The 21535-nt window shown below is 38.7% G+C and overlaps 1 protein-coding gene across 1 annotated transcript in view; it reads right to left on the bottom strand.

Annotated features, from left to right (window-relative positions):
* The window catches only part of tacr2 (tachykinin receptor 2), a 456109-nt gene that overhangs the window by 77058 nt on the left and 357516 nt on the right, over positions 1-21535 (bottom strand). The window lies entirely within an intron of this gene.

Raw genomic sequence — 21535 nt, 5'->3', positions numbered from 1 at the left:
GAATAGATTGCCAAAACAGAATATCATTCCAGTCTGGAATAGATTCCCAAAGCAGAATATCATTCCTCTTTGGAATAGCTTACCAAAACAGAGCATCATTCCAGTCTGGAATAGTTTAACAAAACAGAGCATCATTCCTCTCTTCAATTGCTTACCAAAACAGAGCATCATTCCACTCTGGAAGAGATTGCCAAAACAGAACATCATTCCAGTCTGGAATAAATTGCCAAAACAGAATATCATTCCTCTCTGGAATAGCTAACCAAAACAGAGCATCATTCCACTCTGGAATAGTTTACCAAAACAGAGCATCATTCCTCTCTTGAATTGCTTACCAAAACAGAGCATCATTCATCTCTTGAATAGCTTACCAAAACAGAGCATCATTCCTCTCTTGAATAGCTTACCAAAACAGAGTGTCATTCCACTCTGGAATTGCATCCCAAAACGGAGCATCATTCCACTCTGGATGCATTTCCAAAACAGAGCATCATTCCTCTCTGGAATAGATTTCCAAAACTGAGCATCATTCCTCTCTGGACTAGATTGCCAAAACAGAATATCATTACACTCTGGAATAAAATGATAAAACAGAGCATCATTCCACTATGGAATATATTGCCAAAACAGATCATCATTCCACTCTGGAATAGATTGCCAAAACAGAATATCATTCCAGTCTGGAATAGATTGCCAAAGCAGAATATCATTCCTCTTTGGAATAGCTTACCAAAACAGAGCATCATTCCACTCTTGAATAGTTTAACAAAACAGAGCATCATTCCTCTCTTGAATTGCTTACCAAAACAGAGCATCATTCCTCTCTAGAATAGCTCACCAAAACAGAGCATCATTCCTCTCTTGAATAGATTACCAAAACAGAGCGTCATTCCACACTGGAATAGCATTCCAAAACAGAGCACCATTCCACTCTGGAAAAGATTGCCAAAACATAGCATCATTCCTCTCTGGAATAGATTACCATAACAGAGCATCATTCCTTACTGGAATAGATAACCAAAACAGAATATTATTCCACTCTGGAATAGATTGCCAAAACAGAATATCATTCCACTCTGGAATAAAATGCCAAAACAGAGCATCATTCCACTCTGGAATAGATTGCCAAAACACAGCATCATTCCACTCTGGAATAGTTAACAAAAACAGAACATCATTCCTCTCTTGAATAGCATACCAAAAACTGAACATCATTCCACTCCGGAATAGATTGCCAAAACAGAACATCATTCCACTCTGGAATAAATTGCTAAAACAGAGCATCATTCCTCACTGGAATAGATTGCCAAAACAGAGCATCATTCCTCTCATGAATAGCTAACCAAAACAGCGCATCATTCCATTCTGGAACAAACGGCCAAAACAGAGCATCATTCCTCTCTTGAAAAGCTTATCAAAACAGAACATCATTCCACTCTGGAATAAAATGCCAAAACAGAGCATCATTCCACTCTGGAATAGATTACCAAAACAAAGCATCATTCCACTCTGGAATAGATTACCAAAACAGAGCACCATTCCACTCTGGAATAGCTTATCAAAAGAGAGCATCATTCCTCTCTGGAATAGATTACCAAAACAGAGCATCATTCCTCTCTGGAATAGATTGCCAAAACAGAGCATCATTCCACTCTGGAATAGATTACCAAAACAGAGCATCATTCCTCTCTGGAATACATGACCAAAACAGAGCATCATTCCACCCTGGAATAGATTACCAAAACAGAGCATCATTCCACTCTGTAATAGATTACTAAAACAGAGCATCATTCCTCTCTGGAATGGATTGTGAAAACAGAGCATCATTCCTCTCTGGAATAGATTGCCAAAACAGAGCATCATTCCGTTCTGGAATAGCTTATCAAAACAGAGCATCATTCCACTCTGGAATTGCTCACCAAATCAGAGCAACATTCCACTTTGGAATAGTTTACCGAAAAAGAGCAACATTCCACTTTAGAACAGATAGCCAAAACAGAACATCATTTCCCACTGGAGTAACCTACCAAAACAGAGCAACATTCCACTCTGGAATGGCTTGCCAAAACAGAGCATCATTCCACTCTGGAATAGTTAAGCAAAACAGAGCATCAATCCTCTCTTGAATAGCATACCAAAAACAAAGCATCATTCCACTCTGGAATAGATTGCCAAAACAGAACATCATTCCACTCTGGAATAAATTGCCGAAACAGAGCATCATTCCAGTCTGGAATAGATTGCCAAAACAGAATATCATTCCTCTCTGGAATAGCTGACCAAAACAGAGCATCATTCCATTCTGGAATAAACGGCCAAAACAGAGCATCATTCCTCTTTTGAAAAGCATATCAAAACAGAACATCATTCCACTCTGGAATAGATTGCCAAAACAGAGCATCATCCCACCTGGAATAGTTTACCAAGCAGAGCATCATTCCTCTCTTCAATTGCCTACCAAAACAGAGCATCATTTCCACTCTGGAATAGATTGCCAAAACAGAACATCATTCCACTCTGGAATAGATTGCCAAAACAGAATATCATTCCTCTTTGGAATAGATTACCAAAACAGAGCATCATTCCACTCTGGAATAGTTTAACAAAACAGAGCATCATTCCTCTCTTGAATTGCTTACCAAAACAGAGCATCATTCCTCTCTAGAATAGCTCACCAAAACAGAGCATCATTCCTCTCTTGAATAGCTTACCAAAACAGAGCGTCATTCCACACTGGAATAGCATCCCAAAACAGAGCACCATTCCACTCTGGAAAAGAATGCCAAAACATAGCATCATTCCTCTCTGGAATAGATTACCAAAACAGAGCATCATTCCTTACTGGAATAGATAACCAAAACAGAATATTATTCCACTCTGGAATAGATTGCCAAAACAGAATATCATTCCACTCTGGAATAAAATGCCAAAACAGAGCATCATTCCACTCTGGAATAGATTGCCAAAACACAGCATCATTCCTCTCTGGAATAGTTATCAAAAACAGAGCATCATTCCTCTCTTGAATAGCATACCAAAAACTAAACATCATTCCACTCCGGAATAGAATGCCAAAACAGAACATCATTCCACTCTGGAATAAATTGCTAAAACAGAGCATCATTCCTCACTGGAATAGATTGCCAAAACAGAGCATCATTCCTCTCATGAATAGCTAACCAAAACAGCGCATCATTCCATTCTGGAACAAACGGCCAAAACAGAGCATCATTTCTCTCTTGAAAAGCTTATCAAAACAGAACATCATTCCACTCTGGAATAGATTGCCAAAACACAGCATCATTCCACTCTGGAATAGTAGACCAAGCAGAGCATCATTCCTCTCTTCAATTGCTTACCAAAACAGAGCATCATTCCACTCTGGAAGAGATTGCCAAAACAGAACATCATTCCGGTCTGGAATAAATTGCCAAAACAGAATATCATTCCTCTCTGGAATAGCTTACCAAAACAGAGCATCATTCCACTCTGGAATAGTTTACCAAAACAGAGCATCATTCCTCTCTTGATTTGCTTACCAAAACAGAGCATCATTCCTCTCTTGAATAGCTTACCAAAACAGAGCGTCATTCCTCTCTTGAGTAGCTTACCAAAACAGAGCATCATTCCTCTCTGGAATAGATTTCCAAAACTGAGCATCATTCCACTCTGGACTAGATTGCCAAAACAGAATATCATTACACTCTGGAATAAAATGATAAAACAGAGCATCATTCCACTATGGAATATATTGCCAAAACAGATCAGCATTCCACTCTGGAATAGATTGCCAAAACAGAATATCATTCCACTCTGTAATAGATTACCAAAACAGAGCAACATTCCACTCTGGAATAGATTGCCAAAACAGAATATCATTACACTCTGGAATAAAATGATAAAACAGAGCATCATTCCACTATGGAATATATTGCCAAAACAGAGCATCATTCCACTCTGGAATAGATTGCCAAAACACAGCATCATTCAACTCTGTAATAGATTACCAAAACAGAGCAACATTCCACTCTGGAATAGATTGCCAAAACAGAATATCATTACACTCTGGAATAAATTGCCAAAACAGAATATCATTCCTCTCTTGACTAGCTAACCAAAACAGAGCATCATTCCATTCTGGAACAAACGGCCAAAACAGAGCATCATTCCTCTCTTGAAAAGCTTATCAAAACAGAACATCATTCCACTCTTGAATAGTATACCAAGCAGAGCATCATTCCTCTCTTCAATTGCTTACCAAAACAGAGCACCATTCCACTCTGGAAAGGATTGCCAAAACATAGCATCATTCCTCTCTGGAATAGATTACCATAACAGAGCATCATTCCTTACTGGAATAGATAACCAAAACAGAATATTATTCGACTCTGGAATAGATTGCCAAAACAGAATATCATTCCACTCTGGAATAAAATGCCAAAACAGAGCATCATTCCACGCTGGAATAGATTGCCAAAACACAGCATCATTCCACTCTGGAATAGTTAACAAAAACAGAGCATCATTCCTCTCTTAAATAGCATACCAAAAACAGAGCATCATTCCACTCCGCAATAGATTGCCAAAACAGAACATCATTCCTCACTGGAATAGATTGCCAAAACAGAGCATCATTCCTCTCTTGAATAGCTAACCAAAACAGAGCATCATTCCATTCTGGAACAAACGGCCAAAACAGAGCATCATTCCTCTCTTGAAAAGCTTATCAAAACAGAACATCATTCCACTCTGGAATAGATTGCCAAAACACAGCATCATTCCACTCTGGAATAGTATACCAAGCAGAGCATCATTCCTCTCTTCAATTGCTTACCAAAACAGAGCATCATTCCACTCTGGAAGAGATTGCCAAAACAGAACATCATTCCAGTCTGGAATAAATTGCCAAAACAGAATATCATTCCTCTCTGGAATAGCTTACCAAAACAGAGCATCATTCCACTCTGGAATAGTTTACCAAAACAGAGCATCATTCCTCTCTTGAATTGCTTACCAAAACAGAGCATAATCCGCTCTTGAATAGCTTACCAAAACAGAGCATCATTCCTCTCTTGAATAGCTTACCAAAACAGAGCGTCATTCCACTCTGGAATAGCATCCCAAAACGGAGCATCATTCCACTCTGGAATGCATTTCCAAAACAGAGCATCATTCCTCTCTGGAAAAGATTTCCAAAACTGAGCATCATTCCACTCTGGAATAGATTGCCAAAACAGAATATCATTCCACTCTGGAATAAAATGCCAAAACAGAGCACCATTCCACTCTGGAAAAGATTGCCAAAACATAGCATCATTCCTCTCTGGAATAGTTTACCAAAACAGAGCATCATTCCTCTCTTGAATTGCTTACCAAAACAGAGCATCATTCCTCTCGAGAATAGCTCACCAAAACAGAGCATCATTCCTCTCTTGAATAGCTTACCAAAACAGAGCGTCATTCCACACTGGAATAGCATCCCAAAACAGAGCACCATTCCAGTCTGGAAAAGATTGCCAAAACATAGCATCATTCCTCTCTGGAATAGCTTACCATAACAGAGCATCATTCCTTACTGGAATAGATAACCAAAACAGAATATCATTCCACTCTGGAATAGATTGCCAAAACAGAATATCATTCCACTCTGGAATAAATTGCTAAAACAGAGCATCATTCCTCACTGGAATAGATTGCCAAAACAGAGCATCATTCCTCTCTTGAATAGCTAACCAAAACAGAGCATCATTCCACTCTTGAAAAGCTTATCAAAACAGAACATCATTCCACTCTGGAATAGATTGCCAAAACACAGCATCATTCCACTCTGGAATAGTATACCAAGCAGAGCAGCATTCCTCTCTTCAATTGCTTTCCAAAACAGAGCATCATTCCACTCTGGAAGAGATTGCCAAAACAGAACATCATTCCAGTCTGGAATAAATTGCCAAAACAGAATATCATTCCTCTCTCGAATAGCTTACCAATACAGAGCATCATTCCACTCTGGAATAGTTTACCAAAACAGAGCACCATTCCTCTCTTGAATTGCTTACCAAAACAGAGCATCATTCCTCTCTTGAATAGCTTACCAAAACAGAGCGTCATTCCACTCTGGAATAGCTTCCCAAAACGGAGCATCATTCCACTCTGGAATGCATTTCCAAAACAGAGCATCATTCCTCTCTGTAATAGATTACCAAAACAGAGCAACATTCCACTCTGGAATAGATTGCCAAAACAGAATATCATTACACTCTGGAATAAAATGATAAAACAGAGCATCATTCCACTATGGAATATATTGACAAAACAGAGCATCATTCCACTCTGGAATAGATTGCCAAAACACAGCATCATTCCACTCTGTAATAGATTACCAAAACGGAGCAACATTCCACTCTGGAATAGATTGCCAAAACAGAATATCATTCTACTCTGGAATAAAATGCCAAAACAGAGCACCATTCCACTCTGGAAAAGATTGCCAAACATAGCATCATTCCTCTCTGGAATAGTTCACCAAAACAGAGCATCATTCCTCTCTTGAATTGCTTACCAAAACAGAGCATCATTCCTCTCTAGAATAGCTCACCAAAACAGAGCATCATTCCTCTCTTGAATAGCTTACCAAAACAGAGCGTCATTCCACACTGGAATAGCATCCCGAAACAGAGCACCATTCCACTCTGGAAAAGATTGCCAAAACATAGCATCATTCCTCTCTGGAATAGATTACCATAACAGAGCATCATTCCTTACTGGAATAGATAACCAAAACAGAATATTATTCCACTCTGGAATAGATTGCCAAAACAGAATATCATTCCACTCTGCAATAAAATGCCAAAACAGAGCATCATTCCACTCTGGAATAGATTGCCAAAACACAGCATCATTCCACTCTGGAATAGTTAACAAAAACAGAGCATCATTCCTCTCTTGCATAGCATACCAAAAACAGAGCATCAGTCCACTCCGCAATAGATTGCCAAAACAGAGCATCATTCCTCTCTTGAATAGCTAACCAAAACAGAGCATCATTCCTCTCTTGAATAGCTAACCAAAACAGAGCATCATTCCATTCTGGAACAAACGGCCAAAACAGAGCATCATTGCTCTCTTGAAAAGCTTATCAAAACAGAACATCATTCCACTCTGGAATAGATTGCCAAAACACAGCATCATTCCACTCTGGAATAGTATACCAAGCAGAGCATCATTCCTCTCTTCAATTGCTTACCAAAACAGAGCATCATTCCACTCTGGAAGAGATTGCCAAAACAGAACATCATTCCAGTCTGGAATAAATTGCCAAAACAGAATATCATTCCTCTCTGGAATAGCTTACCAAAACAGAGCATCATTCCACTCTGGAATAGTTTACCAAAACAGAGCATCATTCCTCTCTTGAATTGCTTACCAAAACAGAGCATCATTCCTCTCTTGAATAGCTTAAAAAAAAACAGAGCATCATTCCTCTCTTGAATAGCTTACCAAAACAGAGCGTCATTCCTCTCTGGAATAGCATCCCAAAACGGAGCATCATTCCACTCTGGAATTCATTTCCAAAACAGAGCATCATTCCTCTCTGGAAAAGATTTCCAAAACTGAGCATCATTCCACCCTGGACTAGATTGCCAAAACAGAATATCATTACACTCTGGAATAAAATGATAAAACAGAGCATCATTCCACTATGGAATATATTGCCAAAACAGATCATCATTCCACTCTGGAATAGATTGCCAAAACAGAATATCATTCCACTCTGTAATAGATTACCAAATCAGAGCAACATTCCACTCTGGAATAGATTGCCAAAACAGAATATCATTACGCTCTGGAATAAAATGATAAAACAGAGCATCATTCCACTATGGAATATATTGCCAAAACAGATCATCATTCCACTCTGGAATAGATTGCCAAAACAGAATATCATTCTACTCTGGAATAAAATGCCAAAACAGAGCACCATTCCACTCTGGAAAAGATTGCCAAACATAGCATCATTCCTCTCTGGAATAGTTCACCAAAACAGAGCATCATTCCTCTCTTGAATTGCTTACCAAAACAGAGCATCATTCCTCTCTAGAATAGCTCACCAAAACAGAGCATCATTCCTCTCTTGAATAGCTTACCAAAACAGAGCATCATTCCACACTGGAATAGCATCCCAAAACGGAGCACCATTCCAGTCTGGAAAAGATTGCCAAAACATAGCATCATTCCTCTCTGGAATAGATTACCATAACAGAGCATCATTCCTTACTGGAATAGATAACCAAAACAGAATATCATTCCACTCTGGAATAGATTGCCAAAACAGAATATCATTCCACTCTGAAATAAAATGCCAAAACAGAGCATCATTCCACTCTGGAATAGATTGCCAAAACACAGCATCATTCCACTCTGGAATAGTTAACAAAAACAGAGCATCATTCTTCTCTTGAATAGCATACCAAAAACAAAGCATCGTTCCACTCCGGAATAGATTGCCAAAACAGAACATCATTCCACTCTGGAATAAATTGCTAAAACAGAGCATCATTCCTCACTGGAATAGATTGCCAAAACAGAGCATCATTCCTCTCTTGAATAGCTAACCAAAACAAAGCATCATTCCTCTCTTGAATTGCTTAACAAAACAGAGCATCATTCCTCTCTTGAATAGCTTACCAAAACAGAGCATCATTGCTCTCTTGAATAGCTTACCAAATCAGAGCGTCATTCCACTCTGGAATAGCATCCCAAAACGGAGCATCATTCCTCTCTGGAATAGATTTCCAAAACTGAGCATCATTCCACTCTGGACTAGATTGCCAAAACAGAATATCATTACACTCTGGAATAAAATGATAACACAGAGCATCATTCCACTATGGAATATATTGCCAAAACAGATCATCATTCCACTCTGGAATAGATTGCCAAAACAGAATATCATTCTACTCTGGAATAAAATGCCAAAACAGAGCACCATTCCACTATGGAAAAGATTGCCAAAACAGAGCATCATTCCTCTCTGGAATAGTTTACCAAAACAGAGCATCATTCCTATCTTGAATTGCTTACCAAAACAGAGCATCATTCCTCTCTAGAATAGCTCACCAAAACAGAGCATCATTCCTATCTTGAATAGCTTACCAAAACAGAGCGTCATTCCACACTGGAATAGCATCCCAAAACAGAGCACCATTCCAGTCTGGAAAAAATTGCCAAAACATAGCATCATTCCTCTCTGGAATAGATGACCATAACAGAGCATCATTCCTTACTGGAATAGATAACCAAAACAGAATATTATTCCACTCTGGAATAGATTGCCAAAACAGAATATCATTCCACTCTGGAATAAAATGCCAAAACAGAGCATCATTCCACTCTGGAATAGATTCCCAAAACACAGCATCATTCCACTCTGGAATAGTTAACAAAAACAGAGCATCATTCCTCTCTTGAATAGCATACCAAAAACAAAGCATCATTCCACTCCGGAATAGATTGCCAAAACAGAACATCATTCCACTCTGGAATAAATTGCTAAAACAGAGCATCATTCCTCACTGGAATAGATTGCCAAAACAGAGCATCATTCCTCTCTTGAATAGCTAACCAAAACAAAGCATCATTCCTCTCTTGAATTGCTTAACAAAACAGAGCATCATTCCTCTCTTGAATAGCTTACCAAAACAGAGCATCATTCCTCTCTTGAATAGCTTACCAAATCAGAGCGTCATTCCACTCTGGAATAGCATCCCAAAACGGAGCATCATTCCACTCTGGAATGCAATTCCAAAACAGAGCATCATTCCTCTCTGGAATAGATTGCCAAAACAGAATATCATTCCACTCTGGAATAGATTGCCAAAACAGAATATCATTCCACTCTGGAATAAAATGCCAAAACACAGCATCATTCCACTCTGGAATAGATTGCCAAAACACAGCATCATTCCACTCTGTAATAGATTACCAAAACAGAGCAACATTCCACTCTGGAATAGAGTGCCAAAACAGAATATCATTACACTCTGGAATACATTGCCAAAACAGAATATCATTCCTCTCTGGAATAGCTTACAAAAACAGAGCAGCATTCCACTCTGGAATAGTTTACCAAAACAGAGCATCATTCCTCTCTTGAATTGCTTACCAAAACAGAGCATCATTCCTCTCTTGAATAGCTTACCAAAACAGAGCATCATTCCTCTCTTGAATAGCTTACCAAAACAGAGCGTCATTCCACTCTGGAATAGCATCCCAAAACGGAGCATCATTCCACACTGGAATGCATTTCCAAAACAGAGCATCATTCCTCTCTGGAATAGATTGCCAAAACAGAATATCATTACACTCTGGAATAAAATGATAAAACCGAGCATCATTCCACTCGGAATATATTGGCAAAACAAATCATCATTCCACTCTGGAATAGATTGCCAAAACAGAATATCATTCCACTCTGGAATAAAATGCCAAAACAGAGCATCATTCCACTCTGGAATAGATTGCCAAAACACAGCATCATTCCACTCTGGAATAGATTACCAAAACAGAGCAACATTCCACTCTGGAATAGATTGCCAAAACAGAATATCATTACAGTCTGGAATAAAATGCCAAAACAGGGCATCATTCCACTCTGGAATATATTGCCAAAACAGATCATCATTCCACTCTGGAATAGATTGCCAAAACAGAGCATCATTCCACTCTGGAATTGATTACCAAAACACAGCATCATTCCACTCTGGAATAGATTACCAAACAGAGCATCATTCTACTCTGGAATAGCTTCTCAAAACAGAGCATCATTCCTCTCTGGAATAGATTACCAAAACAGAGCATCATTCCTCTCTTCAATTGCTTACCAAAACAGAGCATCATTCCACTCTGGAATAGATTGCCAAAACAGAACATCATTCCAGTCTGGAATAAATTGCCAAAACAGAATATCATTCCTCTCTGGAATAGCTTACCAAAACAGAGCATCATTCCACTCTGGAATAGTTTACCAAAACAGAGCATCATTCCTCTCTTAAATAGCTTACCAAAAACAGAGCATCATTCCACTCCGCAATAGATTGCCAAAACAGAACATCATTCCACTCTGGAATAACTTGCTAAAACAGAGCATCATTCCTCACTGGAATAGATTGCCAAAACAGAGCATCATTCCTCTCTTGAATAGCTAACCAAAACAGAGCATCATTCCATTCTGGAACAAACGGCCAAAACAGAGCATCATTCCTCTCTTGAAAAGCTTATCAAAACAGAACATCATTCCACTCTGGAATAGATTGCCAAAACACAGCATCATTCCACTCTGGAATAGTATACCAAGCAGAGCATCATTCCTCTCTTCAATTGCTTACCAAAACAGAGCATCATTCCACTCTGGAAGAGATTGCCAAAACAGAACATCATTCCAGTCTGGAATAAATTGCCAAAACAGAATATCATTCCTCTCTGGAATTGCTTACCAAAACAGAGCATCATTTCACTCTGGAATAGTTTACCAAAACAGAGCATCATTCCTCTCTTGAATTGCTTACCAAAACAGAGCATCATTCCTCTCTTGAACAGCTTACCAAAACAGAGCATCATTCCTCTCTTGAGTAGCTTACCAAAACAGAGCGTCATTCCACTCTGGAATAGCATCCCAAAACGGAGCATCATTCCACACTGGAATGCATTTCCAAAACAGAGCATCATTCCTCTCTGGAATAGATTGCCAAAACAGAATATCATTACACTCTGGAATAAAATGATAAAACAGAGCATCATTCCACTCGGAATATATTGGCAAAACAAATCATCATTCCACTCTGGAATAGATTGCCAAAACAGAATATCATTCCACTCTGGAATAAAATGCCAAAACAGAGCATCATTCCACTCTGGAATAGATTGCCAAAACACAGCATCATTCCACTCTGGAATAGATTACCAAAACAGAGCAACATTCCACTCTGGAATAGATTGCCAAAACAGAATATCATTACAGTCTGGAATAAAATGCCAAAACAGGGCATCATTCCACTCTGGAATATATTGCCAAAACAGATCATCATTCCACTCTGGAATAGATTGCCAAAACAGAGCATCATTCCACTCTGGAATTGATTACGAAAACACAGCATCATTCCACTCTGGAATAGATTACCAAACAGAGCATCATTCTACTCTGGAATAGCTTCTCAAAACAGAGCATCATTCCTCTCTGGAATAGATTACCAAAACAGAGCATCATTCCTCTCTTCAATTGCTTACCAAAACAGAGCATCATTCCACTCTGGAATAGATTGCCAAAACAGAACATCATTCCAGTCTGGAATAAATTGCCAAAACAGAATATCATTCCTCTCTGGAATAGCTTACCAAAACAGAGCATCATTCCACTCTGGAATAGTTTACCAAAACAGAGCATCATTCCTCTCTTAAATAGCTTACCAAAAACAGAGCATCATTCCACTCCGCAATAGATTGCCAAAACAGAACATCATTCCACTCTGGAATAACTTGCTAAAACAGAGCATCATTCCTCACTGGAATAGATTGCCAAAACAGAGCATCATTCCTCTCTTGAATAGCTAACCAAAACAGAGCATCATTCCATTCTGGAACAAACGGCCAAAACAGAGCATCATTCCTCTCTTGAAAAGCTTATCAAAACAGAACATCATTCCACTCTGGAATAGATTGCCAAAACACAGCATCATTCCACTCTGGAATAGTATACCAAGCAGAGCATCATTCCTCTCTTCAATTGCTTACCAAAACAGAGCATCATTCCACTCTGGAAGAGATTGCCAAAACAGAACATCATTCCAGTCTGGAATAAATTGCCAAAACAGAATATCATTCCTCTCTGGAATTGCTTACCAAAACAGAGCATCATTTCACTCTGGAATAGTTTACCAAAACAGAGCATCATTCCTCTCTTGAATTGCTTACCAAAACAGAGCATCATTCCTCTCTTGAACAGCTTACCAAAACAGAGCATCATTCCTCTCTTGAGTAGCTTACCAAAACAGAGCGTCATTCCACTCTGGAATAGCATCCCAAAACGGAGCATCATTCCACTCTGGAATGCATTTCCAAAACAGAGCATCATTCCTCTCTGGAAAAGATTTCCAAAACTGAGCATCATTCCACTCTGGACTAGATTGCCAAAACAGAATATCATTACACTCTGGAATAAAATGATAAAACAGAGCATCATTCCACTATGGAATATATTGCCAAAACAGATCATCATTCCACTCTGGAATAGATTGCCAAAACAGAATATCATTCCACTCTGTAATAGATTACCAAAACAGAGCAACATTCCACTCTGGAACAGATTGCCAAAACAGAATATCATTACACTCTGGAATAAAATGATAAAACAGAGCATCATTCCACTATGGAATATATTGCCAAAACAGATCATCATTCCACTCTGGAATAGATTGCCAAAACAGAATATCATTCCACTCTGGAATAAAATGCCAAAACAGAGCACCATTCCACTCTGGAAAAGATTGCCAAAACATAGCATCATTCCTCTCTGGAATAGTTTACCAAAACAGAGCATCATTCCTCTCTTGAATTGCTTACCAAAACAGAGCATCATTCCTCTCTAGAATAGCTCACCAAAACAGAGCATCATTCCTCTCTTGAATAGCTTACCAAAACACAGCGTCATTCCACACTGGAATAGCATCCCAAAACAGAGCACCATTCCAGTCTGGAAAAGATTGCTGAAACATAGCATCATTCCTCTCTGGAATAGATTACCATAACAGAGCATCATTCCTTACTGGAATAGATAACCAAAACAGAATATCATTCCACTCTGGAATAGATTGCCAAAACAGAATATCATTCCACTCTGGAATAAAATGCCAAAACAGAGCATCATTCCACTCTGGAATAGATTGCCAAAACACAGCATCATTCCACTCTGGAATAGTTAACAAAAACAGAGCATCATTCCTCTCTTGAATAGCATACCAAAAACAAAGCATCATTCCACTCCGGAATAGATTGCCAAAACAGAACATCATTCCACTCTGGAATAAATTGCTAAAACAGAGCATCATTCCTCACTGGAATAGATTGCCAAAACAGAGCATCATTCCTCTCTTGAATAGCTAACAAAAACAAAGCATCATTCCTCTCTTGAATTGCTTAACAAAACAGAGCATCATTCCTCTCTTGAATAGCTTACCAAAACAGAGCATCATTCCTCTCTTGAATAGCTTACCAAATCAGAGCGGCAATCCACTCTGGAATAGCATCCCAAAACGGAGCATCATTCCACTATGGAATGCATTTCCAAAACAGAGCATCATTCCTCTCTGGAATAGATTTCCAAAACTGAGCATCATTCCACTCTGGACTAGATTGCCAAAACAGAATATCATTACACTCTGGAATAAAATGATAAAACAGAGCATCATTCCACTATGGAATATATTGCCAAAACAGATCATCATTCCACTCTGGAATAAATTGCCAAAACAGAATATCATTCCACTCTGGAATAAAGAGCCAAAACAGAATATCATTCCTCTCTTCAATTGCTTACCAAAACAGAGCATCATTCCACTCTGGAAGAGATTGCCAAAACAGAACATCATTCCAGTCTGGAATAAATTGCCAAAACAGAATATCATTCCTCTCTGGAATTGCTTACCAAAACAGAGCATCATTTCACTCTGGAATAGTTTACCAAAACAGAGCATCATTCCTCTCTTGAATTGCTTACCAAAACAGAGCATCATTCCACTCTGGAATGCATTTCCAAAACAGAGCATCATTCCTCTCTGGAAAAGATTTCCAAAACTGAGCATCATTCCACTCTGGACTAGTTTGCCAAAACAGAATATCATTACACTCTGGAATAAAATGATAAAACAGAGCATCATTCCACTATGGAATATATTGCCAAAACAGATCATCATTCCACTCTGGAATAGATTGCCAAAACAGAATATCATTCCACTCTGTAATAGATTACCAAAACAGAGCAACATTCCACTCTGGAATAGATTGCCAAAACAGAATATCATTACACTCTGGAATAAAATGAAAAAACAGAGCATCATTCCACTATGGAATATATTGCCAAAACAGATCATCATTCCACTCTGGAATAGATTGCCAAAACAGAATATTATTCCACTCTGGAATAAAATGCCAAAACAGAGCACCATTCCACTGTGGAAAAGATTGCCAAAACATAGCATCATTCCTCTCTGGAATAGTTTACCAAAACAGAGCATCATTCCTCTCTTGAATTGCTTACCAAAACAGAGCATCATTCCTCTCTCGAATAGCTCACCAAAACAGAGCATCATTCCTATCTTGAATTGCTTACCAAAACAGAGCATCATTCCTCTCTAGAATAGCTCACCAAAACAGAGCATCATTCCTATCTTGAATAGCTTACCAAAACAGAGCGTCATTCCACACTGGAATAGCATCCCAAAACAGAGCACCATTCCAGTCTGGAAAAGATTGCTGAAACATAGCATCATTCCTCTCTGGAATAGATTACCATAACAGAGCATCATTCCTTACTGGAATAGATAACCAAAACAGAATATCATTCCACTCTGGAATAGATTGCCAAAACAGAATATCATTCCACTCTGGAATAAAATGCCAAAACAGAGCATCATTCCACTCTGGAATAGATTGCCAAAACACAGCATCATTCCACTCTGGAATGGTTAACAAAAACAGAGCATCATTCTTCTCTTGAATAGCATACCAAAAACAAAGCATCATTCCACTCCGGAATAGATTGCCAAAACAGAACATCATTCCACTCTGGAAAAAATTGCTAAAACAGAGCATCATTCCTCACTGGAATAGATTGCCAAAACAGAGCATCATTCCTCTCTTGAATAGCTAACAAAAACAAAGCATCATTCCTCTCTTGAATTGCTTAACAAAACAGAGCATCATTCCTCTCTTGAATAGCTTACCAAAACAGAGCATCATTCCTCTCTTGAATAGCTTACCAAATCAGAGCGTCATTCCACTCTGGAATTGCATCCCAAAACGGAGCATCATTCCACACTGGAATGCATTTCCAAAACAGAGCATCATTCCTCTCTGGAATAGATTTCCAAAACAGAATATCATTACACTCTGGAATAAAATGATAAAACAGAGCATCATTCCACTATGGAATATATTGCCAAAACAGATCATCATTCCACTCTGGAATAAATTGCCAAAACAGAATATCATTCCACTCTGGAATAAAATGCCAAAACAGAGCACCATTCCACTCTGGAAAAGATTGCCAAAACATAGCATCATTCCTCTCTGGAATAGTTTACCAAAACAGAGAATCATTCCTATCTTGAATTGCTTACCAAAACAGAGCATCATTCCTCTCTAGAATAGCTCACCAAAACAGCGCATCATTCCTATCTTGAATAGCTTACCAAAAACAGAGCATCATTCCACTCCGCAATAGATTGCCAAAACAGAACATCATTCCACTCTGGAATAACTTGCTAAAACAGAGCATCATTCCTCACTGGAATAGATTGCCAAAACAGAGCATCATTCCTCTCTTGAATAGCTAACCAAAACAGAGCATCATTCCATTCTGGAACAAACGGCCAAAACAGAGCATCATTCCTCTCTTGAAAAGCTTATCAAAACAGAACATCATTCCACTCTGGAATAGATTGCCAAAACACAGCATCATTCCACTCTGGAATAGTATACCAAGCAGAGCATCATTCCTCTCTTCAATTGCTTACCAAAACAGAGCATCATTCCACTCTGGAAGAGATTGCCAAAACAGAACATCATTCCAGTTTAGAATAAATTGCCAAAACAGAATATCATTCCTCTCTGGAATTGCTTACCAAAACAGAGCATCATTTCACTCTGGAATAGTTTACCAAAACAGCGCATCATTCCTCTCTTGAATTGCTTACCAAAACAGAGCATCATTCCTCTCTTGAACAGCTTACCAAAACAGAGCATCATTCCTCTCTTGAGTAGCTTACCAAAACAGAGCGTCATTCCACTCTGGAATAGCATCCCAAAACGGAGCATCATTCCACTCTGGAATGCATTTCCAAAACAGAGCATCATTCCTCTCTGGAAAAGATTTCCAAAACTGAGCATCATTCCACTCTGGACTAGATTGCCAAAACAGAATATCATTACACTCTGGAATAAAATGATAAAACAGAGCATCATTCCACTATGGAATATATTGCCAAAACAGATCATCATTCCACTCTGGAATAGATTGCCAAAACAGAATATCATTCCACTCTGTAATAGATTACCAAAACAGAGCAACATTCCACTCTGGAATAGATTGCCAAAACAGAATATCATTACACTCTGGAATAAAATGATAAAACAGAGCATCATTCCACTATGGAATATATTGCCAAAACAGATCATCATTCCACTCTGGAATAGATTGCCAAAACAGAATATCATTCCACTCTGGAATAAAATGCCAAAACAGAGCAACATTCCACTCTGGAAAAGATTGCCAAAACATAGCATCATTCCTCTCTGGAATAGTTTACCAAAACAGAGCATCATTCCTCTCTTGAATTGCTTACCAAAACAGAGCATCATTCCTCTCTAGAATAGCTCACCAAAACAGAGCATCATTCCTCTCTTGAATAGCTTACCAAAACAGAGCATCATTCCTCTCTAGAATAGCTCAGCAAAACAGAGCATCATTCCTCTCTTGAATAGCTTACCAAAACACAGCGTCATTCCACACTGGAATAGCATCCCAAAACAGAGCACCATTCCAGCCTGGAAAAGATTGCTGAAACATAGCATCATTCCTCTCTGGAATAGATTACCATAACAGAGCATCATTCCTTACTGGAATAGATAACCAAAACAGAATATCATTCCACTCTGGAATAGATTGCCAAAACAGAATATCATTCCACTCTGGAATAAAATGCCAAAACAGAGCATCATTCCACTCTGGAATAGATTGCCAAAACACAGCATCATTCCACTCTGGAATAGTTAACAAAAACAGAGCATCATTCCTCTCTTGAATAGCATACCAAAAACAAAGCATCATTCCACTCCGGAATAGATTGCCAAAACAGAACATCATTCCACTCTGGAATAAATTGCTAAAACAGAGCATCATTCCTCACTGGAATAGATTGCCAAAACAGAGCATCATTCCTCTCTTGAATAGCTAACAAAAACAAAGCATCATTCCTCTCTTGAATTGCTTAACAAAACAGAGCATCATTCCTCTCTTGAATAGCTTACCAAAACAGAGCATCATTCCTCTCTTGAATAGCTTACCAAATCAGAGCGTCATTCCACTCTGGAATAGCATCCCAAAACGGAGCATCATTCCACTCTGGAATGCATTTCCAAAACAGATCAACATTCCACTCTGGAATAAATTGCCAAAACAGAATATCATTCCACTCTGGAATAAAATGCCAAAACAGAGCACCATTCCACTCTGTAAAAGATTGCCAAAACATAGCATCATTCCTCTCTGGAATAGTTTACCAAAACAGAGCATCATTCCTATCATGAATTGCTTACCAAAACAGAGCATCATTCCTCTCTAGAATAGCTCACCAAAACAGAGCATCATTCCTATCTTGAATAGCTTACCAAAAACAGAGCATCATTCCACTCCGCAATAGATTGCCAAAACAGAACATCATTCCACTGTGGAATAACTTGCTAAAACAGAGCATCATTCCTCACTGGAATAGATTGCCAAAACAGAGCATCATTCCTCTCTTGAATAGCTAACCAAAACAGAGCATCATTCCATTCTGGAACAAACGGCCAAAACAGAGCATCATTCCTCTCTTGAAAAGCTTATCAAAACAGAACATCATTCCACTCTGGAATAGATTGCCAAAACACAGCATCATTCCACTCTGGAATAGTATGCCAAGCAGAGCATCATTCCTCTCTTCAATTGCTTACCAAAACAGAGCATCATTCCTCTCTTGAATAGCTTACCAAAACAGAGCGTCATTCCACACTGCAATAGCATCCCAAAACAGAGCACCATTCCTGTCTGGAAAAGATTGCTGAAACATAGCATCATTCCTCTCTGGAATAGATTACCATAACAGAGCATCATTCCTTACTGGAATAGATAACCAAAACAGAATATCATTCCACTCTGGAATAGATTGCCAAAACAGAATATCATTCCACTCTGGAATAAAATGCCAAAACAGAGCATCATTCCACTCTGGAATAGATTGCCAAAACACAGCATCATTCCACTCTGGAATAGTTAACAAAAACAGAGCATCATTCCTCTCTTGAATAGCATACCAAAAACAAAGCATCATTCCACTCCGGAATAGATTTGCAAAACAGAACATCATTCCACTCAGGAATAAATTGCTAAAACAGAGCATCATTCCTCACTGGAATAGATTGCCAAAACAGAGCATCATTCCTCTCTTGAATAGCTAACAAAAACAAAGCATCATTCCTCTCTTGAATTGCTTAACAAAACAGAGCATCATTCCTCTCTTGAATAGCTTACCAAAACAGAGCATCATTCCTCTCTTGAATAGCTTACCAAATCAGAGCGTCATTCTACTCTGGAATAGCATCCCAAAACGGAGCATCATTCCACTCTGGAATGCATTTCCAAAACAGAGCATCATTCCTCTCTGGAATAGATTTCCAAAACTGAGCATCATTCCACTCTGGACTAGATTGCCAAAACAGAATATCATTACACTCTGGAATAAAATGATAAAACAGAGCATCATTCCACTATGGAATATATTGCCAAAACAGATCATTATTCCACTCTGGAATAAATTGCCAAAACAGAATATCATTCCACTCTGGAATAAAATGCCAAAACAGAGCACCATTCCACTCTGGAAAAGATTGCCAAAACATAGCATCATTCCTCTCTGGAATAGTTTCCCAAAACAGAGCATCATTCCTATCTTGAATTGCTTACCAAAACAGAGCATCATTCCTCTCTAGAATAGCTCACCAAAACAGAGCATCATTCCTATCTTGAATAGCTTACCAAAACAGAGCGTCATTCCACACTGGAATAGCATCCCAAAACAGAGCACCATTCCAGTCTGGAAAAGATTGCCAAAACATAGCATCATTCCTCTCTGGAATAGATTACCATAACAGAGCATCATTCCTTACTGGAATAGATAACCAAAACAGAATATCATTCCACTCTGGAATAGATTGCCAAAACAGAATATCATTCCACTCTGGAATAAAATGCCAAAACAGAGCATCATTCCACTCTGGAATAGATTGCCAAAACACAGCATCATTCTACTCTGGAATAGTTAACAAAAACAGAGCATCATTCCTCTCTTGAATAGCATACCAAAAACAAAGCATCATTCCACTCCGGAATAGATTGCCAAAACAGAACATCATTCCACTCTGGAATAAATTGCTAAAACAGAGCATCATTCCTCACTGGAATAGATTGCCAAAACAGAGCATCATTCCTCTCTTGAATAGCTAACCAAAACAAAGCATCATTCCTCTCTTGAATTGCTTACCAAAACAGAGCATCATTCCTCTCTTGAATAGCTTACCAAAACAGAGCATCATTCTTCTCTTGAATAGCTTACCAAAACAGAGCATCATTCCACTCTGGAATAGCATCCCAAAACGGAGCATCATTCCACTCTGGAATGCAAATCCAAAACAGAGCATCATTCCTCTCTGGAATAGATTGCCAAAGCAGAGCATCTTTCCACTCTGGAATAGATTGCCAAAACAGAATATCATTCCACTCTGGAATAGATTGCCAAAACAGAATATCATTCCACTCTGGAATAAAATGCCAAAACACAGCATCATTCCACTCTGGAATAGATTGCCAAAACACAGCATCATTCCACTCTGTAATAGATTACCAAAACAGAGCAACATTCCACTCTGGAATAGAGTGCCAAAACAGAATATCATTACACTCTGGAATACATTGCCAAAACAGAATATCATTCCTCTCTGGAATAGCTTACAAAAACAGAGCATCATTCCACTCTGGAATAGTTTACCAAAACAGAGCATCATTCCTCTCTTGAATTGCTTACCAAAACAGAGCATCATTCCTCTCTTGAATAGCTTACCAAAACAGAGCATCATTTCTCTCTTGAATAGCTTACCAAAACAGAGCGTCATTCTACTCTGGAATAGCATCCCAAAACGGAGCATCATTCCACACTGGAATGCATTCCCAAAACAGAGCATCATTCCTCTCTGGAATAGATTGCCAAAACAGAGCATCATTCCATTCTGGAATAGATTGCCGAAACAGAATATCATTACACTCTGGAATAAAATGATAAAACAGTGCATCATTCCACTCTGGAATATATTGGCAAAACAAATCATCATTCCACTCTGGAATAGATTGCCAAAACAGAATATCATTCCACTCTGGAATAAAATGCCAAAACAGAGCATCATTCCACTCTAGAATAGATTGCCTAAACACAGCATCATTCCACTCTGGAATAGA

The sequence above is a fragment of the Heterodontus francisci genome, chromosome 20 (genome assembly GCF_036365525.1).
Source record: "Heterodontus francisci isolate sHetFra1 chromosome 20, sHetFra1.hap1, whole genome shotgun sequence".
Lineage (NCBI taxonomy): Eukaryota > Metazoa > Chordata > Chondrichthyes > Heterodontiformes > Heterodontidae > Heterodontus > Heterodontus francisci.
The sequence above is the reverse complement of the archived record's forward strand: the minus strand, read 5'-3'. Positions and strand labels throughout refer to the sequence as shown.